We start from the raw sequence: 27,869 nt of genomic DNA on the forward strand, positions 1-27,869 counted from the left end.
CCTACAGCCCACGGGTCCTGAGAGATGACAAAGAAGAGGACAACCCCAGAATACAGTTCTTAAGAAAACTCTCTTGTTTCGAATTGTGGTATCTCATCCCTTCTGCCCAGATAGGGGAATCCGAACAGCATCTCATACGGTGAAATTCCTATATCCTTTCTTGGTGCTGTTTGAACCTGTAGGAGTAAGCATTTTACCCAAAGAAGTTGGGTTTCTAACACTAATTTAGTTAATTGCTTCTTTAATGTCTGGCTCATTTGCTCTACCTTCCCAGAAGAGGAGGGGTGCCAGGGGGTGTGAAAATCCCACTCAGTCTCTAAGGCCTGCATTAACCCTTGCAGTACTTGTGAAGTGAAATGACTTCCTTGATCTGAATCAATGTTTTCAGCTATCCCATATCTAGGGACTATTTGCTCCAGTGATACCTTAGCCACCGTGTTCGCAGTGGCAGATACAGAGGGGAAAGCTTACACCCATCCAGTCACGTGGTCAATTAGGACAAACAAGTACTTAAATCTCCCTCCTTTAGGTAACTCAGTAAAGTCTACCTGTATACTTTGGAAAGGTCGAATCCCTGGCTCCCGTCCCCCTCTAGGTGGGTTATGGATGACCTTTTTATTTACCTTTTGACATATGGTACATCCTCTGCATATTTGCTTCACTAATGTGTATATTCCTACATAGACATACTTTCTTAGCACAGCATCACACATTGCTTGCATCTCCCAATGACTCTCTTGATGTAAAACAGTTAATATTTGCCTCACTGGTGCTTTATTCAGCATTTCTCTCCCATCAGGGAATATCCATTTTCCCTCAGACTTCGTGGCTCCTGCTTCCTTAAAAAAATCTTTCTCTTAAAACTTTTTAGTTCTTTCTTAGTTTTCAACAATTCCCTGAATCCTCTCTGCATTTATTCTCCGTTTTCCCTCAGACATTAGATGCCTTAAATACCTGACTTCTCTTTCTACATATTGTAATTTATTTTTCAATACTCCCAAGCCCTGCTTTCCCAGAAAGTTGAATAGCTTGTTAGTGGCTTCCTTCACAACTGTTTTCTCCTGTCCTGACAATAAACGATCATCCACATTTTGTAACAGTAATTCCTCCTCAGGAGGTTGGAGTTGCTCCAAAATCTGTTCTAGAACTTACCCAAATAAATCGGTGGCCCTGTAAACCCCTGAGGTAAAACTGTCCATATGTATTGTTGCTTCCGCCCCCACTTCAGAGTCTTTCCAGTCAGAGGTGAATATATCTTTGCTCTCAGGGCCTGAGAGCACTCCATTAATAACACTGTTATTCCAGTCTAACAATTTACTATTTGAATGCTCAATTTCATCATCAAATCCCTTCCCAACAAGTTAGTCCCTGCCTTGGGTACATACAATAATTGCCCAGAGATCATTTTATCCCCTAGTCTCAGCTTGGTATCCCCCAAAAGTGGCACTGTTATCCCAGCCCCCGTCTACCCCCATCACTTTTTAGGGTTTCATTAGTTAATTTAATCCCTGATACTTTACAGGCCAGTAATGACCTAGCTGCCCCAGTGTATTGGGTTCGATGGCAAGGTTCGGGGGGGGCTGCAGTGGCAGCCCCCCACGAGGAGAATCCAGAAACCACCCCGTGGCAGATAAGGGACAATTTCATCCGGCCCCAAAGGGGCCCACCGCTGCCCAGAGCCAAGCCATGAGCAACACAGTCCGTGCCTCTGTGAGAGCACATCCACGAAAACAAACAAACAAACAAACAAAAACCTGCTGCTCAACAGCAGCTGGGAGAGCGAGGAGTGAGAAACCTCCCCGCAGACACCAAAGTCAGCACAGAAGGAGGGGGATGGAGGCGCTCCAGGCGCTGGAGCCGAAGCCCCCTGCGGCCTGTGGAGAGGCCCCTGGTGGAGCAGGCTGCCCCCCCCGTCCCCCCCTTCTCGATACTTGGGAAACTGACCAAACATCACAGCAAATATACCAAAACTTCTAGACTGTTACTTAGATAATGCCTTCATCCTCTTTCCCTGCTCATTCAACTTTCCCAACTCATTCAAAAACCAGCTCTGTCAAACATTACATACCACACCTTTAACACCTTCAATAACCCTTTTTAACACTTCTTTTTATCTTTCTCCAGCCTGTACTTTCACCAAAGTCTCAGTCATTGGCCAACTTAATTCCATACCTTTCTCCCTCCAGGATGCTGAAACAACATATCAGTATAACATATTTCATCCCATTTCCCTTCTCTCCTTCTTCTTCCACTCCGGATATTCCTACCTGAAGTGGCCAGCCTGGCCACACTTAAAACATCCCATCAAAGCCTGTCCCTGCTAAGATTTAGGCCGCAACACGGATAGCTTTCCTTGCCTGCCATTCCTTCATCTCTCTTCCTCTCCTTTCCATCCTGGCCCTGACTCCCCCTGAAGATTTTCTTCCTCTTTCTCCAAGCCTCTGCCTGACTACCTGCTACACTGTCAATACCATTAGTTTCACTCTCTGCTTTTCCTTCTCATCTCCCCTCCTGACACACACCTTCAGGGCCTCCCGCAGGAGGGCCCCCCAGTGACTGTTCACTACATCCCCCCACCTTCTGGAGCATTTTCTGGGTATCTTGCCAGGCTTTAATCACAAAATGAACTTTCAAGAGCCCTTGGGATACCGGGTCCTCAGGATTCATCCCCAAGTACTTTCTCATTCTGACCCCAAGTCTCTCATATGATTTCTGTGTTGCACACTATTATTCTTCCAGCCAGGATCGGCAAGTGGGTATTTCTGCCCTGCCGGTATTACCCCTGGTCCTGGAGGATGAGCTCTCTCCCATTCTTGTATAGCAGCTCTCCTCCTGATCATTCCCATTTCTTTCCCTGTAAACAGCATATTTATATACATAATCCCCCCCCCAAGAGTATAAGTTAGGTCCTAGGAACTGGTCTAATAGTTCAGCTAGCCTGTTGGGGTCCTCAATTACAGACTTCATCTCCTTAAAACTCCTAACCTCTCTGCTGGTAAGGAGGGGGGAGAGTTCACCTAAGAGGATACACAGTTAGTGTTAGTACTGTTAGTATCAGGGAAGGCAAAATTCTCAGTACCTCTTCTACCTTGTTCTAATTCTTGCCAGAGCCTAGAGTACGCTCCTCTCTAGGGACAGTGTTAATTGCAGTCCCTGTCTCCCTTCCTGGAGCGACTGCTGCTGCCACCGGTGCAATATTAGGATTATAGGGAGCATAACTTGGCTCCTCCTCCAAAAAAAAGAGGAGTCTTATTGTTTACACATAAATTTAAAGCCTGAATTTTCATCAGGCCCGTATTTTGGCCAAAATACTGCTGTTTCCTTAATTGGTTCTCTTGTCCAGACTGATACACAATATTTAACCGTTTTTTTTATCATCTCCTCTAATTTTGAGATTATTCTTCCAATTTCTTATAATTCTTCAGGAAGAACTTTCGGTAGGCACTCCCCCAGGGATATTTCCCTGTCCCCTGGAACTCATATTTCCCATTTTTCCTAGCCCTTGTCAGTGTGCTGCTACAGAAATTTCCCTCCTGCAGGGTACCACACACTAACGTTCCGATTCTGGAAAATGGGGGTGTACTGCCAAGCACTTCCCCGTGCAAGGGGTACCGCACACCTATGAGTTTACCAGATTCCCTGGTGTACTTCCAAGCACTTCCCCGTGCAAGGACTACTGTACACCAAATTTAGTAGTAATTTATTCGCGATTGCAGTGGCGGGGGTCCCATAAGCAGGAGCGCACCTACTGGTTCCAAAACACAGTTTATATACTTTTTGATGACAGGACCCTCCCCTGTTTCCCCACTGAGTGGGTAATCCAGGTTCACAACCTATCCGATGCTTCCCAGACAATGCATGGCCTTCAGTTGCTGGCCTGTTAAATTTCAAATTTCTTTTGACTTTTTTCTACGGTTTCAAGTGGTAATGTTTCTTCACTTATCTGACTTGACTTACAATCGGCAAGTGGGCACCCCTGCTCTGCCGGTATTACCCCCGGCAGAAAATGGGGGTGTACTGCCAGGCACTTCCCCGTGCAAGGGGTACCGTACACCAAATTTCCCGAGACTCTTCCTTTCTCTCTCTTATCTCACGCTTCGTCCGTCTCCGGCCGCGCCCCTCGCGGAGCTACGGAACCGCGGATCAGGACTCCACACTCGCTTCGTACAAAAGTACGTCTCAATCACACATCACACAGAGTCTCACCCGACCCCCAAGGCAATACTTAATATTTCTTACCTTGGTCTGTGCACAGAGTTACCGGATCAATTCTTAAACCCGGAGTGCCTACCTTCTTCCCTTCCCCACTACTTCATGGATCCTGCCTCTTTAATCAGTCTCAGGCCCTCTGTCAGCTCTCCGCAGAACTGCCATCATCGATGCACAGGACCGCTGAAATCAGCGGGGCATGCCTTCCTGCTGCTGCGGCGGTGGGGCTCCCCGGTAGGTGACTGGATCCCGGACGAGCCCCCAAATTGTGAGAAACACTCCGTAGCCAATAACTTAGGCTCAGGCGAGGATCTCAGTGAAGTAGTCTTTTGACTTTTTTCTACGGTTTCAAGTGGTAATGTTTCTTCACTTATCTGACTTGACTTAACACCGTGATTTTCACCTAATTGTTCTAAGGAGTCTGGTTGTCTGCATTTTACAAGGTCGCCTGCTAAGTTTTCTTATCACTGCAAGCATATCTCTGACTTGCGAAAAACAGACTCCACATTCAGTAAGATTGTAAAGTAGGTATGTTTATTCAGCGCTGGGCAGCACGGGGGGTAGTCCCGCCAAAGTCGTGCGCAGCTGATGCAGCAACTTGCCTTGGTTATATGCAGTAAAGAGTTACATATGCATGAAGTTTCACAATACGCCTATACATATTCATAACCTGTCCCCGCTTCGTATTAAAATTAGTTCCAAGGAGTCATTTCCATAAACTCCTCCCATCTGCGCTTGCGCAGTGTATTCTGGTGGTGGTCGTCGGGGGTCGTGGGGATGAAGACTGATGACTCTTCCTCATCACCGCTAGTTGACCTCTTGTCTCTGCGCAGACTCAGTTGCTTCTTGGATCTTGTCCATCCACAGGACCAGTTTCTACCAGTTTCTTAAGATAGGCTCACACCCTTATTAAGAGACTGACCTTGGTAAAGGGGCCCAAGGCTTCTTGCTTTAATTAATTTGCACAAGCACCATAGTTAGTCCTAGTTTCATGCCGTCAGCACTCTATCTCTACTTGATAAGATTCCCCTAACTCCCTCTCTCAGTCCCCCCTTTTCTAAAAAGTTAGTAAATTCTTTTACTATTTCTAGGTTCAATATAGTGTTTCTCTATCTAACACTCCTTCAAAGTATCTGTTAGACTCCAGTTTCCGTCTGAGTTGGTTCTTTTTCCACTCGCTGTAGGAGTTTCCCGTACTCTTAAAACACCATAAGGTACATCGGATCACTACACAAAGAACCATGAACAAAACCACGACCACGATTACTGTGATAAACAACTGTTTCAACCAGGTTAGGTTTGGCAACCAGGAAGTCAATTTTTCTACCAAGTCTGTAAATCCGCAGGACGTGTCATCCTGAGCAACTGCATGCAAAATTTTATTCCTTTCCCAAATCTTCTCCAGGTCAGTCTCAATCTGTTTTTGTTTGTTAACATACACAGCAAGTTTGGTTTATGATTGTACCCAGTCCTCCCTCCTTGGCTAAAAGCATATCTAATCCCATCCTATTCTGAAGTACTACTTTGTGTAGGGAGGAAATTTCTTCCTGTAATGCCGAAAGAACATCAGCTGTGGTATTTTCAATAATTTCTAATGTGGCTGAGATATTATAGCTTTTTCTATTTCACTTATTCCCAGGGATGGAATCAACCACCTTACAAAACTATGGAATCCCGTGGGCCTCATCACGAGGGGGTTATTCGGAACAGTACGTGTTTGTCTCCATAAGGTCTGGACTATTCCCGGAGGTGGTTTAGTGAATATACCCCCTCGAGGGCTAAGATAGCCCCCGATACAATGACCCTTCCAATTTAAGGGTAAGCTTTTCCTAGCACGCCCATCTCCACATAGGCAATAGAATCCTTTTTGTAGCTTGCAAATTTGCATGAGAGAATTGAGGCCGTGAGATCCTGAGTTCGTATCCTTTTTATCAGCACATATTGTGACACCTACACCATAATCTCTAATTTTAGTAAGATTAAAAGTTCCTACATATTCTGCCATACTACAGTTGTCACGTTCCTGGGCTAAGTAACTAAGTGGACCTGTACCTACGCATGAGGTTTTATCATTTAAGCATCTGGTGTATACGTTAACATTTTCGTGTGGGAGTAGTTCAAATCTCTCCCCTAGATGTTCACGATCATCCTTGACAAATGGACATGTTCCATTTCTTGGGTACGCAAAGGTCAATGTCCAATTCATACAGCATATGCCCCATATGGGGAATTCTAGGTTGCCTCTAGGCAGCACTGTGCACACCCAACAGTCAGAAAGGTTGAAACTATCACTCACTGCCTGGGTGAGTTTCACATAGGTATTGTGCACCCACTGTTCAGTTTCCTTGACCAATGATGCCATTAAGACTGTGAGAAATGTAACCTTCCAGGTTGCACCTGAGTAACCTTCCATGGGGTCTTGGGTGCCTTTTTCACACTGTTGTGATAGATCCAGGCATTCTGCTCCTTGATTCTTGTCGCTGTGACCTGGAACAGTCTTTCCCGCTGTGGTTTCAAGGTCTTCTCTGCAAGAGACTTTACATACACATAATCTCCAGGTTGTATATTGTGCACTGGTCCATCTAACCCTCTACCCCGAGTCCCACTCACATGCTGTCCAATTTCATCGAGCTGTTTACCTAAGGCCACTTGCCGAGGCGACCGGCTCCGGGGCAGACGCGTGCTGCAGCGGAGCGCGGGATCGGGACAGGCAGGGCTATTTTTCGGGCATCGAGCCTACGTGAGGGAGCCGCCAGGCACCGGCAGCCCTCGTGAGGGAGGCTGACGAGGCGTAGGCGGAGCCAGCAGCGTCAGCGACAGCTCCTCCCCCCGGCCGTTCAAAGGCAGCCCTTAGGGAGCGCGAGCGACCAGGAGCGCGGCGAACAGGGCCGGCAAACAGGGAGTGACGCGGGGGAGTGACGCGGCAGTTAGCGAGGCAGTGAGCGCGGGCAGGAAGGGCGGGCAGGAAGGGCGGGGACCCATCGTTGCTCTGTTGCAGCTACCTCTCCCTTCCGTGCTTGTAACCTGCTTGCGTAGAACCTGACCATGGTATCAACCAGGCAGAAAACCGTGGCCTCCGCATCTCGTGCGGCATCTCCAGCCACGGTCACCACGGTGGCTACTCAGACGGAGGGATCCGGGAAACACGCAGCCGTCCAGGTCCTGGGCTGCAGAGTGTGCCCCAGCCTTCTGTCGGTCTCCGACAGCAGTGGTGGGTATGCCTGTGGGAGGTGTGCCCAGGTTGAAGAACTGCTCAGCCAGGTAGCGGTGCTCCGGGAGGAGGTGAACAGGCTCAGAAGCATCAGGGAATCGGAGATGGAAATTGACTGGTGGAGGTGCACTCTACCCTCTCTGAGGCAGGCTCATGAGCCTGCCACAGCACAGGCGTCTCCTGTTATGCAGAAGACGGAGGTTCCCTCCTCCTGCCAGGCAGCGGGAGGAGACCTAGATCAAGGGGAGGAATGGAGGCAGGTGCCTATTCGGGGTGGTAGGCGAGCCCTCTCTCTGCCCACCTCACCTTCTCATCTACCCTTAAATAATCGATATGAAGGACTAGAACAAGACAATCCGAATGACAAAGTAGATAAAAACCCGTCCCAGCTGGAGGGGGCGCCTAAGACAAGGCGACCTACACATCGCATTGCCACATCATCCTTCAAAAAAGAAAGAAGGGCTATTGTTATGGGGGGCTCCCTTCTGAAAGGGACAGAGGGACCGATATGCCGACCGGACCCAACCCGCAGAGAAGTCTGTTGCCTCCCTGGGGTTCGGGTGAGAGACTTCGCCAAGAAAGTCCAGCGCCTGGTACGGCCCACTGACTACTACCCGCTACTGGTCTTTCAGGCTGGTAGCGATGAAGTAGCAACGAGAAGTCCGAAGGCGATCAAAAGAGACTTTAGGGATTTGGGGCGACTACTTAGAGGATCAGGGGCGCAGGTTGTGTTTGCCTCTGTCCTTCCGATAGGGGGGATCGAAGCTGAAAGGCGTGCTGTTCACATAAACTCGTGGCTTCGAGACTGGTGTGACCGGCAGAACTTTGGGTTCTTTGATCACGGGAAGGTCTATGCTACACAGGGCCTGATGGCACCTGATGGGATGTGCCTCTCTTGGAGAGGGGTAAGGATCTTTGGTCAGGAGTTGGCAGGGCTGATAGATAGGGCTTTAAACTAGAGTCGAAGGGGGAAGGGGCTAAAACCAGGCACGCCGGTGAAGACCTAAGGGAAGGTACGCTAGAATCAGAGGGGCTGGGTGCCAGTGAGGTCCTTCGGGCAGATCCACAAGGTGCTGAGTGTAAGGAGACGCACCTGAAGTGCTTCTACACGAACGCACGCAGTATGAGGAATAAAATGGATGAGCTAGAAGTCCTGGCCCAGTCCCGCAACTACGATATCATCGGCATAAGCGAAACCTGGTGGGATGAGTCCTGTGACTGGGGTGTTGCGATAGATGGTTACAGGCTCTTCAGGAGGGACAGGCAGGGTAGGCGAGGTGGTGGGGTGGCGATATATGTGAAGCAGGGGCTGGACTGTGTGGAACTTCAGGTCAGCGATGGCAAAGTGGAGAGCCTCTGGGTAAGGATCAAGGGACGAACGAATAAAGGGGATGTCGTTGTGGGAGTCTATTACAGACCGCCTGGCCAGGACGATAGCGCCGATAAATTATTCTTTACAGAACTAAGAGAGGCCTCGAGATTAACTCCCCTTGTCCTTATGGGGGACTTCAACTTGCCAGACGTTAACTGGGAGTGCCACACGGCTGACACGAGCAAGTCCAGGAGGTTCATGAAGCACCTAGATGATAACTTCTTGGTGCAGGTGCTAACGGAGCCAACTAGGAAAGGTGCCCTCCTAGACCTGTTGCTAGAAAACAGAGAGGGTCTGGTGGGAGATGTGGTGATTGGTGGCCGCCTTGGTCAAAGCGACCATGAAGTGGTTGAGTTCAAAATTTACGGTGACAGAAGGAAAAGTGCCACCAAAACCTCATCCCTAGATATGGGGAAAGTGGACTTCAGGCTGCTCAGGGAACTAGTCAGCAAGGTCCCCTGGGAAACTGCTCTTGAAGGCCTCGATGTCCACCAGTGCTGGTCATTCTTTAAACGATGCCTCCTAGAAGCACAAGATCAAGCAATTCCTAAATATCGCAAGTCAGGCAGGCGGGGCAGGAGGCCAGCGTGGCTGACCAGGAACATTCTAATGGAGATTAGGCGGAAACAGAGAGTGTTTCGCTACTGGAAGGAGGGCCAGGTGTCATGGAAAGAATACAGGGATGCTGTTCGTGTTTGTAGGCAGAAAATTCGTGTGGCCAAAGCACACCTAGAGTTGAAGCTGGCTGTGTCTGTGAGAGAAAATAAAAAAATAAAAAGGGCTTTTTCAGATATGTGAATGGAAAAAGGAGAACTAAAGAATACATAGGGCCGCTCCTTGATAGGGAAGGTCTCCTCACAGACAATGACATAGGCAAAGCAGAGACGCTTAACACCTTCTTTGCCTCTGTCTTCAATGCCGATGATGGGCTTCGGGACCCAGGGTGCCCTGAGCTGGAGGACCGGGACGGTGGGGATGACAAACTCCCAACCGACCCTGAACGTGTGCGGGATTTGCTACTCCACCTGGATCCCTACAAGTCCATGGGTCCGGATGGGATTCATCCCCGGGTGCTGAAAGAGCTGGCGGACGTCATCGCGGAACCTCTCTCAATTATTTTTCAACGATCCTGGGAATTTGGAGAGGTCCCGGTAGACTGGAAGCTGGCAAATGTTGTGCCGATTTACAAGAAGGGTCAGAAAGAAGACCCTAGCAATTACAGGCCTGTCAGTCTCACGTCAGTGCCTGGTAAAATCATGGAGAAGATGGTTCTCGAACTTATTGAGGCGCACCTGGGGGACAAAGCAGTCATTGGTCCCAGCCAGCATGGGTTTGTGAAGGGTAGGTCCTGCCTAACTAACCTGATTTCCTTTTATGATAAGATCACCCGTATGATGGACCAAGGGAAACCAGCTGATGTGATTTTTTTGGACTTCAGCAAGGCTTTTGACACGGTTTCCCGTAGGATCCTACTGGACAAAATGTCCACCATACAGCTAAATAAAAACATCATACGATGGGTGAGCAATTGGCTAACGGGCAGGGCCCAAAGGGTTATGGTAAATGGGGCTGCGTCAGGCTGGCGGGCGGTCACCAGTGGGGTCCCTCAAGGCTCCATTTTAGGGCCGGTACTTTTCAATATTTTTATAAATGATCTGGATGTAGGAATAGAAGGTATTTTGAGCAAGTTTGCTGATGACACCAAACTTGGAGGAGTTGTGGACTCGAATGAGGGTGGAAAGGCCTTGCAGAGGGATCTGGATAGGTTGGAGAGCTGGGCGATCACCAACCGCATGAAGTTCAATAAGAGCAAGTGCCGGGTCCTGCACCTGGGACGGGGAAACCCTGGCTGCACGTACAGACTGGGCGATGAGACGCTAGAGAGCAGCCTAGAAGATAGGGATCTGGGGGTCGTGGTAGACAGCTAGTTGAATATGAGCCAGCAGTGTGCCCTGGCGGCCAGGAGGGCCAACCGTGTCCTGGGGTGCATCAAGCATGGCATCGCTAGTAGGTCAAGGGAGGTGATTGTCCCGCTCTACTCTGCGCTGGTGCGGCCTCACCTCGAGTACTGTGTGCAGTTCTGGGCACCACAGTATAAAAAGGACATGAAACTGTTGGAGAGTGTACAGAGGAGGGCTACGAAGATGATGAAAGGCCTGGAGGGGAAGACGTACGAGGAACGGCTGAGGTCACTGGGCCTGTTCAGCCTGGAGAAGAGGAGGCTGAGGGGAGACCTCATCACAGTCTACAACTTCCTCGTAAGAGGGTGTCGAGAGGCAGGAGACCTTTTCTCCATTAACACCAGTGACAGGACCCGCGGGAACGGGGTTAAGCTGAGGCAGGGGAAATTTAGGCTTGACATCAGGAGGGGGTTCTTCACAGAGAGGGTGGTTGCACACTGGAACAGGCTCCCCAGGGAAGTGGTCACTGCACCGAGCCTGTCTGAATTTAAGAAGAGATTGGACTGTGCACTTAGTCACATGGTCTGAACTTTTGGGTAGACCTGTGCGGTATCAAGAGTTGGACTTGATGATCCTTAAGGGTCCCTTCCAACTCAGGATATTCTATGATTCTATGATTCTATGATCATAGAATCATAAAGCTTGGAAAAGACCTCCAAGATCATCTGGTCCAACCATCTCTCTACCACCAATATTATCCACTAAACCATGTCACTAAGTACCACATCCAACCTTTTCTTAAACACCCCTAGGGACAGTGACTCCACCACCTCCCTTCTCAGTAGGGCTGCTCTCACTGAGTTCTTCACCCAGTCTAGGATTTACCACCTTCACCACCTCACGTCTGGGATTGCCCCGACCCCAGTGCAGCACCTTGCGCTTAGACTTGTTGAACCTCATTAGGTTCACATGGGCTCACATTTCTAGCTTGTCCAGGTCCCTTTGGATGGCATCCCTTCCTTCTGTTGTATCAACCGCACCACTCAGCTTGGTGTACTCAATCCCATTATCTATGTCATCGATAAAGATATTAAACAGTACCGGTCCCAGGACAGACCTGAAGTACACCACTTGTCACCAGCCTCCACCTGGACATACAGCCATTGACCACCACTCTCTGGGTGCAACCTTCAAGCCAATTCCTTATCCACTGAATGGTCCACCTATCAAATCCATCTCTCTCCAATTTGGAGGTCAGAATGTCATTTGGGACCGTGTCAAAGGCCTTCCAGAAGTCCAGGTAGATGACATCAGTCGGTCTTCCCTTGTCAGCTGATGCAGTCACTCCATCAAAGAAGGCCATCAGATTGGTCAGGCACAATTTGCCCTTGGTGAAGCCATGCTGGCTGTCTCTAATCACCTCCTTGGCTTGCATTTGACTTGACATTGCTTCCAGGAGGATCTTTTCCACAGTCTTCCCAGGCACAGAGGTGAGGCTCACTGGTCTGTAGTTCCCCGGGTCCTCCTTTTTACCCTTTTTAAAAAGGGGAGTGATTTCCCTTTTTCCAGTCACCAGGGACTTCGCCTGACTGCCAGGACATTTAAATATGATGGAGAGAGTTTTGGCAATTCCATCAGACAGTTCCTTCAGGACCCTGGGATGCATGTCATTGGGCCCCATAGACTTGTACCTGTTCAGTTTCATCAGGTGGTTTCAAACCTGTTCTTTGCTTACAGTGGGAGGGATTTTGCTTCCCCAGCCTCCATCTACAGGTTCAGGGAAATGAGAGACGTGGGAAGCCTGACTGGCAGTGGAGACTGAGGCAAAGAAGTTGTTGAGTACCTCAACCTTCTCCATGTCTGTGGTTACCAGTTCTCCCTTCTCGTCCATCAGAGGGGGTACACTCTCCTTGGCCTTTCCTTTCTGTCCAATGTACCTGTAGAATCCGTTCTTGTTATTCTTTGCATCCCCTGCCAAGCTCAGTTCCATCTGTGCCTTGGCTATCCTGATCCCATCCCTGCACATCCGGACAGCATCCCTGTACTTTTCCCAGGCCACATGCCCTTTCCTTCTTGCTCCTCAGTCTAACCAGCAGGTCCTTGCAAAGCCATCCACAGGATATTCTATGATTCTATGATATAGGAGGTCATAATTTCATCCCCAGCTTGCATGGATATCCCTCTTTGTATTCCATAGGGTCATCCATATAAGATTTCAAAGGGGCTTAACCCTTCCTTTGCCCTTGGTATACGCAAAAGGGCTAAAGGAAGAGACTGAGGCCAGACCAAATTTGCATCTTTTCCCAGTTTCACAATTTGCTGTTTGATTAAGTGGTTCATTTTTCTACTTGGCCACTCGACTGAGGGCGATATGAAGTTGCCAGTCTGTACCCAAATGGCGGCTAATTTCTTGTACCACTCTTGAGATAAAGTGTGGTCCCCTGTCAGAGGATATAGTTGCTGGAACTCCAAAATGTGGTATTATTTCTTGTATCTTAATTACCTCCCGAGCCTTGGCTGTTCTAGTTGGGAATGCTTCTGGCCATCCTGAAAAGGTGTCAGTTAATACCGATAAATACTGATACCCCCCTTTTCTTGGGAGTTCAAAAAAATAATTTGCCACTGTTTGGAGCTTGATTACTTTTATACCTGTCTAACAATCGTATACAAATTAGGCCCTATCCATTTTCTATTTAAAAATTCTTATACTACTTCAGCTCCCCAGCATGCTTTATTATGTTCTACAATTACCGTTCAATTTAATATGATATCACAATTCTCCCATCATTTATTTACATTAAACCTGCAGGTAACGTTTTCCATTTACATCTTAGAATATTATACTTCATTTTCTGAAGCTTTTGTTAATGCCTGATTTTCTGTTCTTGGTACTAGTGCCAAAATTTGACTCTCAGGGGCCCGTTCTGCCACCCCTTTGGCTCCTGCATCAGCCAATCTATTTCCCTCTTCAATATCAGTATCCCCTAGTTGATGTCCTTTAATGTCAACTTTAGTAGGCAGGTATACTGCTTGGAGTAATTTCAGTATCTCTTCTGCATGTTTAATTGAGGAAGATAAAAGTCCTCTCTCTCCTTCCAAATTGCCCTGTTTGCATGCACCACACCAAAGGCATATTTCAAATCTGTCCAAATGTTTGCCAGCTCAAAAGCTCTTATCAAGGTGATGATATCCACCTTTTGGGCTGATGTTTGTTACCGCATATCCTGTGAGGCGAAGTCCATGGCGGACGAAGCTGCTGCCATCTGTATACCAATCCTCCGCATCTTCTAGGGGGTGTATCCTTTAGGTCTGGTCAGCTGGAGTATACAGTGTCCATGGTCTTGATGCAATCATGAATGGGTAATCTGGAAACTCTGTTACTAAGGAAAGAGGCTGGGTTCACAGTATTAGTGCCGAAAAAAAATTAGTAAACTAATAGTCCATTCTACACATTCCTTTTCTTCTTCATATTGCAACAGTGTCCCCTTTTCCCGAAGGGGACTTTCAAGCTTCAAGATCACAGGCTAGTTGTTTCCCAAATATGGTGGGGCTATTCTTGAACCCCTGTGGTAACACCGTCCAAGTAAGCTGAGTTTTCCATCCTCTATTAGGATTTTTCCCATTCAAAGGCAAAGAGTTTCTGGCTTTCAGTTGCCACGGGCAGGCAGAAAAAGGCACCCTTTAAATCTAGTACCATGAACCAAACTTGACTGTTTTTCTCAGTTTGTAATTCCAATCATTTTTCCCAATTTAAATTTCAAGCATTGCAAAAAAAAAACGCCTTTTCCTGTTGGTCAGTTGCTCCTATTACATTTACAGACTAATTAACACAGAGAAAGAAGCTCCCATAACCAACAAAAATTCAAGCCTCTGTCTTTGTTTCCTAGCTTTATTTCAACTGGTGGACCTGCTAGGGTAGATGCCCCAGGTCCCCGTCATTCCTTCCGTTGTAAGTTTGTCCTGCAGCCTAAGACAATTTCTTTCTGATATCAGGGGCCGATTGCCCCAGAAAGAGGCTAGCCAATTGCCTCTGTTTGTTTTCTGAAGCCGGGTCCAAATTTTTGTCTGTTTATTTTAGTTTTTTTTCTCTTCGTTGCATTTCAAAGTTGGTCCAAAAATTCAAAAATTCCATAGGAGTTTCTTTTGGACCTTGTTGGGACAGATTCTCAATTCCCAGTTTAACCAGATTTTGGTATTTCCGGGGTGATTAGGGTCTCAGTGAGGGGGGTCGGTCAGGGGAATGCAATCGTTGACAGTTCCCTGAGCATTGGGCAATCTGAGCTCACACAGGAACTCAGGTTGTTTCAAGAGTTAGCTGCTTTTCTGTTTCTACGACAGCTCTCTCGGACCCATCACGGTCCCTCTGCCCCAGAGGGCTCACACCCGCGATTTAGAGATCTCAGCCTCGGGTTGAGGCGGAACTATTAGCATTCCTACATCCTCTTTCCCTGGTCATTCAGCATCAAACAGATCTGTTAAATACTACATGCCACACAACCTTTAACACCTTCAACAACCCTTTTAACACTTCCTTTATCTTTCTCCAGCCTGTACTTTTCTAATGCCAACACCAAAGCCTCAGTCAGGGGCCAACTTAATTCCATAACTTTTCCCTCCAAGATGCTGAAACAAAGTATCAGTATACAACATTTCATCCTATTTTCCTTCTCTCCTCAAAAACAACATTAATTGCAAGACACTGTTATAGTCGATTGATCCATAAAGTGGCCATTTAGCTTATATAGTGGCCACCATTGATTGCAATACTTAGGGGAAGTCCTCTTGCTTTCTGTGACCCCATTTCTAACAATATCCTTCCAATGTGCCAATATGCACCCAAGGAAGCTTTCTTTTGGACGTCTTTGTTTTGGATATTACCCATTTCCTTGATTTCCCATTCCCTTTTATTTATTTATATTAGTTACTGTCCCTTGCTTCAATTTCCACGCAAACCTTTTTATTGCAGGTTTTTACTATCTTTTCCTAATCTTCTTCCCAAATGTCCCAATTCTCTGGGATTAAACTCTTCTTTCCACATACAAGCTTTACTATTTCAGATTATTAATGAGCCCCGTTCCAATCATAAATCCACAGGACTTCGGAAAAACACCAGAAGCACTCAGCCTTCGGTCTTCTAGACAAACAATACCACCTTTTCCACAAAATTTACATTTCAACAAGACCGAATTTCAAGCCAAATGCTAATTTTTCTCATGCACTTTGTTAGTAAGCCCACACGAAACAAGGAATCACTCCTGTGTATCTGTCAAGATGGGGGTTTAAAAGGTATTGAGGCCTAAATAAATTCACTCTCCCCCTTCTTACCAAATTCCCAGGGCTCAGGCCCGAACCACCAAAGAAGTGACTCTCCGTTCTACGGCTTTGATAATCAGTCAGCCCCCCTCCCCCTGTACTTGGGAAACTGACCAAACACCACCGCAAATATACCAAAACTTTTAAACTGTTACTTAGATAATGCTCCCACCTTCCTCCTTGTCAGACTCAAAACATTTAAGAACGAAATAGGATTGCAAGATGCACCGCCGGGCCCGTATATTGGGCACCACCACTCAACACTGGGATAAAACAGCACTTCTTTTCGGTCTGTCATGCACTTAGTTCGTCTCCGGCCGCTCTCCTCGCGGAGAATATGGAACCGCGGATCCGAACTCCGCACTCGCTTCGCAGCAATGCTGCGTCTCACTCACACAGCACAATCACGCAATCACACAGAGAGGCCACTTGCACTTCTCGCTCATACCACAAGAATATATCACTTAAAACAATAACCAAACTTGTTTGTATCATCTCCGGCCGTGTTCCTTGTGGAGTAATTCACTTCACAACAATACTTTGTCTCAAACACATACACAAATGCTTTCAACATGAGATACCCAGACATCCACAAATAAGACATACAATTATCAACATTCCAATTAATATCCCTACAGCAGCTGCAAATATTACCCAGATAACCTTGTCACAATTTTGAGAGGCCCGCTTACCCTTCTCCTGCTTCGTATACAGTCATTAGCAGGTCCGTCCTGGCTCCCAAAACTGGGATGCAGCGGTAACCTTGGATTTGCTCGATCTACTCCCAAGATCGCTAGCGGCTGCTCTATCAGTCAGCAAATCCCCCTTGACTACTCCATCGGTCACCAAATCTCCCGTGACCGCTCTATGGGTCAGCCTGCAGGGTACCCTCCTCCCATATGGGGACTATGCTGCACGCCAGACGTCTCTGCGCGATTTACCATCTGCCCCAGCCACGCGTACGACTTACAGGCCCTTCCTGTACTATAAAACATACCGCTTGTCCGCAGCTTCAGGAGGTCCTTGTCTGCTCCCGCGGTGAGCGGCTGAGAGTGGAGGCTCCTCCGCGGAAAATACTCGGGGTGCACCTAGGGGCATCCGCTCCGCAGTCGATCCCGCAGCCGAGCAGAGCGTCTCCTGCCTGGCTCGCCAAACTGACTTGCGGAAAACAGACTCCACAATCAGTAAGATTGTAAAGTAGGTATGTTTATTCAGCGCTGGGCAGCACGGGGGGTAGTCCCGCCAAAGTCGTGCGCAGCTGATGCAGCAACTTGCCTTGGTTATATGCAGTAAAGTTACATATGCATGAAGTTTCACAATACGCCTATACATATTCATAATCTGTCCCCGCTTCGTATTAAAATTAGTTCCAAGGAGTCATTTCCATAAACTCCTCCCATCTGCGCTTGCGCAGTGTATTCTGGTGGTGGTCGTCGGGGGTCGTGGGGATGAAGATTGATGACTCTTCCTCATCACCGCTAGTTGACCTCTTGTCTCTGCGCAGACTCAGTTGCTTCTTGGATCTTGTCCATCCACAGGACCAGTTTCTACCAGTTTCTTAAGATAGGCTCACACTCTTATTAAGAGACTGACCTTGGTAAAGGGGCCCAAGGCTTCTTGCTTTAATTAATTTGCACAAGCACCATAGTTAGTCCTAGTTCCATGCCGTCAGCACTCTATCTCTACTTGATAAGATTCCCCTAACTCCCTCTCTCATCTCAGTACCCCATTCCTTACCTTTAAACAATGTAACTCTGCAAAAACAACATTTTTATTCCCACAGCTGTAAGGTTACCAGGACAGTCTTTGTTTCTAAGGACATATGATCCCCCATAGCACGCAACTGCTTACCTTCGGCCAGCGAGGGGCAGTTGTGTGCGCGGGTCCGCTTCCCTCAGCTTGAGCTTCCTTCCAGCTCCGGTGCGCCTATTTCCAGCGACTTTCTATACGAGCTTCTGATTCAAAGATCATAAATCCAATTTCTTTAAGTGATTTATTCTTTATTGACGGCGCCGGATGCACGGGGGATCTTTCCGCCTATCGTGCATCCCGAAGTGAAAAGCCGTCCCAAATTTATACATCACAGTGATTAATATTTTATTAACGCCTATACATATTCATTATCTAACCCCGCCTACTCTCGCTTCTCATGCTAATCAGTTTTTTGTGTCCTGCGCCTGCGCAGATCCTCTCAGTGGTCTTGGGCAGGGGTCGTCGAGCTGTGGTCGGTGGTCTCAGAGAGGAAGGCCATAAGTCTTCCTCACAGTGTACTTTTCACCCTTGGTCAGGATTCTGCTGAATTAGCTTTCTTCCTAACCGCAAGGACTGTTTTTTCTTCGAATCTTCTGCTCATTATTTTCTTATCTTGGATTCCAATGTCTTGTTCGAGATATATTGCCCGTATGTCCTATTTTGAGATACATTGTCCGTACATCTGTTTCCTGCCCTACACCTAATGTTCTGTTCTCCTTTAATAGTTTCATTCTTAACCCTTTCTTATCTGGAATCGCCTCAGCTTCCCTAATCAATCCCCCCTTTTCTTTTCCCCATGCAAATTCTTTTGCATTGCATGCCCTTATCATTAGCAGTATCGCAGTGACATACATACAAATATTCCTACTACCAATAACATAACCAGATCAGTAAAAACTTGTTCTAACTATTGAAAGTTGGGTAACCATGAGGTTAACTTATTCCATATTTCCTCAAAGCCCCATGAAATGTTATCCTTACTAATCTTATACAGAACCTTTGTTTGTTTCTATATTTCCTCTATGTCGGTAGAGACCTTTCCGAATACAAAAATTCTTCTTCCCAGCCTCTACGATATGTATCGCTCAATACCTTGCCATGTACTTTCGTCAGGGAAGCTAATATTGCCATTCGTTGTAACAATTTCCAATTCCAAACAAGTATTACAAAAGACAATATTAAACTTAAAATAATTAATAATTAAATAAATAATAAATAATATTAATAAATAAAATAATTATAAATTTATGATTATTTAATTAATTAATTAAATTAATTAATTAATAAATTAATTAATTTTAATTATAAATTAATAAATAAAATAATTAAACTAAAATAATATAAAATTATACCAACAATCTAATTTACCTGGGCGGATACAACCTTCTTGTTGGCCACTTTTGGAAGTCGGTTTTACTAAAATCCCCGTTGCTTTCTCGTGGGCTGTTCCATTAATCATTCGGCACCCTATTTCAATTTCGTCCCCTACAGTTCTTTGGTGTATCCACCCTTCCCCTAAATTTTGCCATTCTGATAATGCATGTAAATGATCACCATTTGTTCGCCAAATAACCACAACAGCTAACTTTCCATTAATGCTCTTATCCTCTGTGGTTACGGCTTCAGACCAAGGCCACCCACCATTCTCTATCATCATAGAAGCACCTTCCAATTCTTGAATCACAATTACAACTATAAACCACAGAAATAAAACAATTCTGTTAACTAAATTTCTGCTAACTACATTACTAAATACTCCTGACCATAGTGTCTTCATTTCGCTTGACTGAACTTTAGTTTCAGTTCACCGTCACCCAGCGTTACTTTCCAGGGGGCTTTTGGAGCTTTCTTCACTCTCGAATAATGGATCCAGGCCGTTTGCTCCTTAATCTTGATGGCGGTATGTGTTGTCAGCAACACCTGGTATGGTCCCGTCCACTTTTCTTCCAAAGGTCGACCTGCAAATGCTTTTACATACACATAATCCCCAGGTTTAAAGGGGTGGATTGGTTGGTCCAGCCCTCTAGCCCTGGTTCCTGAGACAACTTTAGATATTTGATCCAACTGTTTTTGGAGTCCTATTAAATAATTACACAAGTATCCCGACCCCAGTTGCGTCAGGTCCTCCCCGCTGAACAAAAACTGATAGGGTCTTCCGTATAATATTTCAAAAGGGCTTAGATTTTCCTTTGTCCGTGGTTTTACTCTAATTCTAAGTAAAGCCAAAGGGAGAGACTGAGGCCATGATAAATTAGTCTCTTGTCCTATTTTGGCTATTTGTTGTTTGATTAGATGATTCATCTTTTCCACTTGTCCGCTTGCCTGTGGTCTGTAAGGGGTATGGAGTTGCCAGTCTACCCCTAAGACCTTACTTACTTCTTGAACTATTTGCGCACAAAAATGAGAGCCTCTATCCGAGGACATTGCTGCCGGAATTCCGAAACGCGGTATTATCTCATTCAGTAAAACCTTAACCACTTCTCTTGCCTTGTTGGTTCGACGGGGAAAAGCCTCCGGCCACCCGGAAAAAGTATCTGTCAAAACCAACAAGTATCGATACCCCCCTTTTCTTGGCAGTTCTGAAAAATCTATCTGCCATTGTTGTCCTGGATAGTTTCCTTTACTGATTATTCCGAACTTTACCCTATTTTCTGTATTAGGGTTATGATGCAAACAAATACTGCATTGCTGGGTTACTTGTTTTACCGTAGTATACAGATTTCTTCCCACCAAGACTCGACTCAGATTTTTATATAAGGTGTCTGCTCCCCAATGAGTCTTATTATGTTCTGCCATGACCATAGGCCATATTAAATTAGAGGGTAGTACAACCCTATTATCTTTCAGGTATACCCATCCATCACTCCTTGCTTTTCCTCCCAGGTCCCCAATTAACTTTTGATCTTCCCGTGTGTACCTAGGTTCCTGTCCTTCACCTAAAGTTTGTATTTTACCGTCTGGTATTAAAGTGAGCGCTTCTGCCTCAGCCAATCCGGCCACCCTTTTTGCTTCTTGGTCAGCCAATCGGTTCCCTACCTCGAAGTCAGCGGTTCCTTTTTGGTGTCCCCGGCAATGTATAACAGCCACCTTCTCTGGGTGCTTTACCGCTTCCAACAACTTCAAAATCTCCTCAGCATATTTTATTTGTTTTCCTTGGGCCGTTAATAATCCTCGTTCCTTCCAGATAGCCCCATGTGCATGCACCACACCAAATGCATACTTAGAGTCTGTCGAGATATTTACTTTCTTTCCTGCTGCTAGTTCCAATGCCCGCGTAAGGGCAATTATTTCTGCTTTCTGAGCAGACGTCCCAGGGGGTAATGGTTTCGACTCAATTACCTGTTGAGTGGTCGTCACCGCATACCCTGCTTTGCGTTGTCCTTGTTTCACAAAGCTGCTTCCATCAGTATACCATGATTCGTCCGCGTCTTCCAAGGGCTCCTCCTTGAGATCTGGTCGGCTAGAATACACAGTTTCCATAGTTTCGATACAATCGTGGACCACTGGCTCGTCAGGAGCGTTACTAAGGAAAGAAGCTGGGTTCACAATGTTAGTAACCACAATTTCTACGTCATCTTGCTCCACCAGTATTGCTTGGTATTTTAAAAATCTTTGAGGGGATAACCAGTGTGCCCCTTTCTGCTCCAAGACTGCCGAGACAGTGTGTGATACCAGCACGGTTATCTTCTGTCCCATAGTGAACTTCCGAGCCTCCTGTATATTCATGATGACAGCGGCCACCGCTCGAAGGCAACCCGGCCAACCTTTACTTACTTCATCCAGTTGTTTAGAGAAGTAGGCCACAGCTCTCCTGTAGGGGCCCAGCTTCTGTGCCAGCACCCCCAGAGCCATCCCTTGTCTCTCATAGGAGTACAACCAAAAGGGTTTAGACAAGTCCGGTAGACCCAAAGCTGGTGCTCGCATTAACTCCAATTTAAGCTTCTTAAAGGCAGCCCGTGCTTCCCCCGTCCAGACCAATTTTGATTGGTTATTCTTGATGAGGTCATATAGGGGTTTTACAATTAGTCCATAATTATTAATCCATAGACGGCACCAACCTGTCATCCCTAGAAAAGTTCGTAATTCCTTAATGGTCTGTGGTTCTGGGGTACGGCAGATAGTTTCTTTCCGTTCTGTTCCTAACTCCCTTTGTCCCCCTGAAATCTCAAACCCCAAGTAAGTTACACGTGACTGAATCAGCTGAGCCTTCTGTTGAGAGACTCGATACCCATTCAAACCCAGAAAATTAAGGAGACTTATCGTCCATTGCATGCAGCTGCTCCTATTCTCAGTGGCTATCAAAAGGTCATCAACGTATTGCAGCAGAACTCCTTCGGTGTTTGGGGCCTCCCAAACCTCAAGCTCTTTTGCTAGTTGATTCCCAAAAATCGTGGGGCTGTTTTTGAATCCCTGCGGCAATACGGTCCAGGTCAATTGAGCCTTTCGTCCTGAGTCTGGATTTTCCCATTCAAAAGCAAAAAGCTTCTGACTTTCTGGGGCTAAAGTCAGGCAGAAGAAGCATCTTTTAAATCCAGTACGGTAAACCAAACTAAATTATCTTTTAATTTAGTCAGTAATGTGTACGGGTTGGCTACCACAGGGTGTATATCTTCAGTGATCTTATTTATAGCTCTTAAATCCTGCACTAATCTATAGTTCTTCCCATCTGGCTTCTTAATTGGTAGTATAGGAGTATTATATTCAGATTCACACTCAACCAGCAGTCCATGTTTTAAAAACTTATCCACTATCCCCTTAATTCCTTTCCTGTCTTCTAATCTTAGGGGATATTGCTTAATCTTAACTGGCCTTTCCCCTGGCTTTAATCTCACCACTATCGGGGCTGCATTTTTGGCTCGCCCAGGGATGTCAGTAGCCCAGACTCCTGGGTAAACTTGGTCTAAAATCTCCGAAGGTACTTTACCGATAGGGTCTGCTTGTATCAGCGTTAAGCTTAGCGCGGTTATCAGCTTTTCTTCTCTCACCTTTAACCCCACCTTCCCTTTTTCAAAGACAATTTCCGCTTCTAATTGTTCTAGTAAATCTCGCCCCAGCAAAGACTTCGGGGATCCTGGTAAATATAAAAACCTATGTATTCCCATCTGTTTCCCTAACTTATATTTTAAAGGCCTTAGGAAAAAGGCTTTCTCGTGCTGGCCTGTAGCTCCTATCACCGTCACAAAATCCTCATCCTCTGGTATCAATTTCTGGTTTAACACAGAATAAGTCGCTCCTGTGTCAATTAAAAACTCCACTTCCTGTCCTGATTTCCCTAGCTTAATTTTAACCAGCGGATCTGCTAGGGTAGAATCCCCCGGTCCACTTCATTGGTCGGGAGATACACTAGCTACCATCAACCTGTTCTTCTCCCATTGTTTCGGACATTCCCTTTTCCAATGACCCACTTCCCTACAATATGCACACTGATTCGGTCTCAGGGGAGGCTTTACTGACCTTCCCCTTATCCCATTCCCTCTTCCTTTTCCCCGAAAAGGTTCTTCTTGCCTCTGTAAGGCCGCAACAGTTGCCGCAGCAATAGCCCTACCCAGCCTTTGTTTCTCATTCCCTTCTCGATTCCTAAATACCCTCCATGCCTCTTCCACCAGCCTTTCTAAATCTCTCACATCCGGCTCTTTCATTTTCTGAAGCTTCCGCCTTATATCGTCTGCAGACTGACCCAAGAACAATGATACTAGCTGGACTTTACCTTCCTCAGAAGAGGGGTCTATCGTTGTAAATTTTTGCATTGCTGTCCTTAGTCGATCGAGAAATTCTGACGGGGTCTCAGTTTGCCCCTGTTTTATGGTATATAACCTAGACCAGTTTACAGACTTTGGTATCGCACTTTCCAAGGCGATCCTAATCCATTCCTGATATTTTTTTTAATAACCTATAATCACCCTCATCATTATAGTCCCAGTTTGGGTCCACTCTGAGCACATATACCTCCACAGTTCCAGGTAAAACTGACGTTACCTGGGTCTGTACTTGAGTTTGTGCATTCTTAATTACCAGTTGCTTTTCCGTTTCCAATAATGCTGCCAGCATTATCTCTATATCTTTCCAATCGGGATATAAATTCTTTACAATCAGCTCAAACCTCCGGGCCACTGATTCTGGATCATCCCGGTATCCTTTCACAGCTTCCTTCCATGAATCTAACTCAGCAGTTGTGAAAGGTACTTTTATCCGAGCTGGTCCGTTAGCCCCCATAGCCTGTCGTAACGGGGCTTGAATAACGGGCCCGACCTTACTTCGGGTTCGAGCCGTGATCGGGGTAAAGTCTCCATTCCCCCAACTCTCATTTTTCTTATCTATTCTGCCGTTTCCTGGGCTCGCCCCCACGCCTCGTTCTATTATCTGGGGCGAGAGGACATAATCCTCCATTCTCTCCTCTGACTCATTCAATTTCAAACATCTCTGCCCGATACTGCACGCCGAACAACATCTTTTCATTTTTCCTGCCCCTTCCTTCTTCATATCCTTTTCTATTGCCAGGATCAAAGGATCCTGTGGGGCTAAGTTAATTCCACACTCCTTCTGCCATTCTGGGTGGTTTCTCAAAGTGAAAAACATATCTGCGTATGACACCTCATCCCACTTTCCTTCTCTCCTTAGAAACAACATTAACTGTAGTAAAGTATTATAATTTAAGGTTCCATTCAGTGGCCATTTCCCTCACAATCCAACTTATAAAGTGGCCACCATTGATTACAATATTTTATCAACGTTTTCTTATTTTCAGTTCCACCGGGGGATCCCCCTATATCTTTCCAGTGACTCAAGATACATCCCAACGGGCTTTTCTTCGGAATCCCACTACTCTGCTGCCCCCCCATGTTACAGTTCAGAATGTTTCTTGTTACACAATACAAGCCGGCAGCTTTCCACAATAACACCAAGATCCTAGTAACGTTATAAAGAGTACAATCAGAATCCCAAAGACAATAGCCAAGGTCAAGTTCCACATTTAAACACAACGTAATACCAACCTCGCATGCAAAGGTTATTTGTTTCCCAACAGCAACTGAGTGCTTTCCAAAAAACCAAATGCCGTCCTGCAGAAAACTTTTACTTTCCGACTTACAGACGACCCCAATTGACCGGTCAACCAAATAAACCAAAATAAAGAATATAATCACTTACAATGATGTGGTCCGTGTCTGCCTCCGCAGTGATCCGTTGAGTCGAGGAGTCCCTCCGGGAAATCCCGGGGGTACCCTAGGGAGTCCTGTTCCCAGCGGGTCCTGCGGTCCGACAGAGAAGAAGTCCCATCTGGGGTGCCAGATTGATTCAAAGATCATAAATCCAATTTCTTTAAGTGATTTATTCTTTATTGACGGCGCCGGATGCACGGGGGATCTTTCCGCCTATCGTGCATCCCGAAGTGAAAAGCCGTCCCAAATTTATACATCACAGTGATTAATATTTTATTAACGCCTATACATATTCATTATCTAACCCCGCCTACTCTCGCTTCTCATGCTAATCAGTTTTTTGTGTCCTGCGCCTGCGCAGATCCTCTCAGTGGTCTTGGGCAGGGGTCGTCGAGCTGTGGTCGGTGGTCTCAGAGAGGAAGGCCATAAGTCTTCCTCACAGTGTACTTTTCACCCTTGGTCAGGATTCTGCTGAATTAGCTTTCTTCCTAACCGCAAGGACTGTTTTTTCTTCGAATCTTCTGCTCATTATTTTCTTATCTTGGATTCCAATGTCTTGTTCGAGATATATTGCCCGTATGTCCTATTTTGAGATACATTGTCCGTACATCTGTTTCCTGCCCTACACCTAATGTTCTGTTCTCCTTTAATAGTTTCATTCTTAACCCTTTCTTATCTGGAATCGCCTCAGCTTCCCTAATCACTTCTTAGAGCGGTTTGCTGAGTTTGGCCGAACCCATCTTCATTAGGCGATCAATGTCCCTGTTCCTGTCCTGGTCCCTGTACTGTTAGCCTGTCCCTGTTCCTGTTGTTCATGTCCCTGTTCCGGTTTTCTTCAGGTCCCTGTTCGGGTGCCATTTGTGGCGTAACGACCACACGGACACCAGGGTTCTTTTAGGATCAGTAACTGCTACTTCTTTATTGATGACAGAACTTCATTATATATGTGTTACATACCATATTCTTCATCATATCGTGTTCCATCCCATATTGAGGACAGGCTCCCTTCTTATACCATTCGCCCCACAGCAGTCCTTTTCCACTAACTCTTCATTGGTCAAACAACTTTGCCCGGCAACCAGCAAACCCCCAGCAACTTCCATGCCTTAACGGCGGGAGAACAAGCAACCCGAGACGGCATGGCGTCTCCTGAATCACCCTTCTTTGTTCCCTCTAAACTCTTTACATTCCTGATGGCCTCATCGTTAAGAGTCCGATGTTATCACCAGCCATGGGGCTAGTCGACCCCCATGGCCACACTCCCACATCTCCCCCTTCTTTATTAACGTCAACCATTTTCTTGACACGAATTATTACTCCATACATCACAGTCCTTACACTGCTTTGCAGAGTTTTATTCTTTCTTAAATATGTTTTCACCGAGGTGCCACCAGATTATGCTGGTTGGCTCAGCTTTGGCCAGTGGTTGGTCTGTTGCTGAGCTGGCTGGAAGTGTCTGTCTCTGGCACAGGGCAGCCCCCTACCTCTTCTCACAAAGACCACCTCTGCAGCCTCTCCTTGCTACCAAAACCTTGCTGTGTACATCCAATACAGTCAGTCACTAAGCAACCACCCAGTCACTTGTTCACTCCCTGTCCCTAGTGTTATAAGTGAGACCATACAAATTTCTTGGTCTATCAAAAATATTTTATTGAATAGATGATTAAGTAAGCAAGCACAAGCAAAACAGCGCTGGGCGGCTGGGGAGTCTCCGCTCCACCACAGCACGCAACTTCCCTTTCCAGCGTCACTGTTTTATAGCATCCAAGTTCCGGCTTGTCAGGACTTGTTGAGCCTTCTGAAGCTGCGCGGTCCGTTGTTGGGGGTCGTTCTTTTTCACGCGTTGTACTCGTGTTCAAGGGAGGGGGGGGGGGGGGTCGTGAAGTGGCAAACAGGATGTCTTGCGGTGGGTTGCTTCACAGAATCCTTTGTTTTAACAAGGGTGTTTTCCCAACCTCCCTGCCTCATTATCTACTGGCTTAATCCCCTTATCACAATGTTGTGAATTGCGAAACCTTATCAGATTCTTTACATCCTTGAAGACAATGAACAAACCCCCTACTAATTTATCACACCTAGCAGGCTGGGAAGAGAAGTGGAAGAACAAAAGTGAGAAAACTCATGGATCGAGATAATGACAGGCTAATAGGGAAGGCAAAACTGTGCACCCAAGGAAAGCAAAAAGAGGAATACTTTTACTACTTCCCATTGGCAAGCAGATAGATGTCCAGCCACTTCCTGGAAAGCAGGGTCTCAACATGCATAATGGTTACATGGGAAGACAAACTCTATAACCACTAATGTTCCTGCTTTCTTATTCTCAAAGAGAAGAAAGTAGTCCAAATCCTTTTGAAATCCGGTTTTGCCATAAAGCAAAATAAAATCAAAGGACCTGCACAGGAGATCCAGGTTTTAGGAATAAAATGTCAAGATGGACGTTGTCAGATCCCAATGGATGTGATCAACAAAATAAGAGCTATGTCTCCACAATGTGGCAAAAAGGAAACACAAGCTTTCTTAGGCATTCTGGGTTGCTGAATGGGAAACGTGGCCATTGATCTGTGTCTATACTGACTCCTGGATGGTAGCAAATGCCCTGCAGGGGAGGTTACAGCAATGGAACAGAACAATTGGCTGCACAAAGGCAAACCCATCTGGGCTGCTGCACTGTGGCAAGATACTGCCACCCGGATAGAGAACCTGGTTGTAAAAGTGCACCATGTAGATGCCCACATACCCAGGAGTCAGGCCACTGAAGAACATCAGAACAACCAGCAGGTGGATCAGGCTGCTAAGAGTGAAGTGGCTCAGGTGGACCTGGACTGGCAACATAAAGGTGAATTATTTATAGCCTGATGGGCCCATGACACCTCAGGCCATCAAGGTAGAGATGCAACATACAGATGGGCTCGTGATCGAGGGGTGGACCTGACCATGGACACTATAGCACAGGT

General features: G+C 46.4%; 2 protein-coding genes and 2 long non-coding RNA genes across 6 annotated transcripts in view; 2 read left to right on the forward strand and 2 right to left on the reverse strand.

Annotated features, from left to right (window-relative positions):
- LOC308184762 (vasculin-like) overlaps window positions 1-27,869 on the forward strand; it is a 463,870-nt gene that overhangs the window by 266,019 nt on the left and 169,982 nt on the right. The gene's annotated exons all lie outside the window — the stretch shown is intronic.
- LOC308184759 (E3 ubiquitin-protein ligase RNF38-like) overlaps window positions 1-27,869 on the forward strand; it is a 267,624-nt gene that overhangs the window by 189,300 nt on the left and 50,455 nt on the right. The gene's annotated exons all lie outside the window — the stretch shown is intronic.
- On the reverse strand, window positions 183-18,939 carry LOC308184882. The gene is made up of 3 exons (XR_013942993.1): window positions 17,004-18,939; window positions 4,240-7,653; window positions 183-2,854 (listed from the first exon to the last, which is right to left on the reverse strand). It is a non-coding gene; the product is annotated as an uncharacterized lncRNA (long non-coding RNA).
- LOC308184866 lies at window positions 19,156-27,794 on the reverse strand. Of its 2 annotated transcripts, none has more exons than XR_013942971.1 (2): window positions 24,905-27,794; window positions 19,156-19,725 (listed from the first exon to the last, which is right to left on the reverse strand). It is a non-coding gene; the product is annotated as an uncharacterized lncRNA (long non-coding RNA). The 2 variants fall into 2 exon arrangements; XR_013942972.1 differs by lacking the exon at window positions 24,905-27,794 and adding an exon at window positions 24,751-24,898.

Source organism: Anser brachyrhynchus (genome assembly GCF_964034855.1).
Source record: "Anser brachyrhynchus genome assembly, chromosome: W".
Taxonomy (NCBI): domain Eukaryota; kingdom Metazoa; phylum Chordata; class Aves; order Anseriformes; family Anatidae; genus Anser; species Anser brachyrhynchus.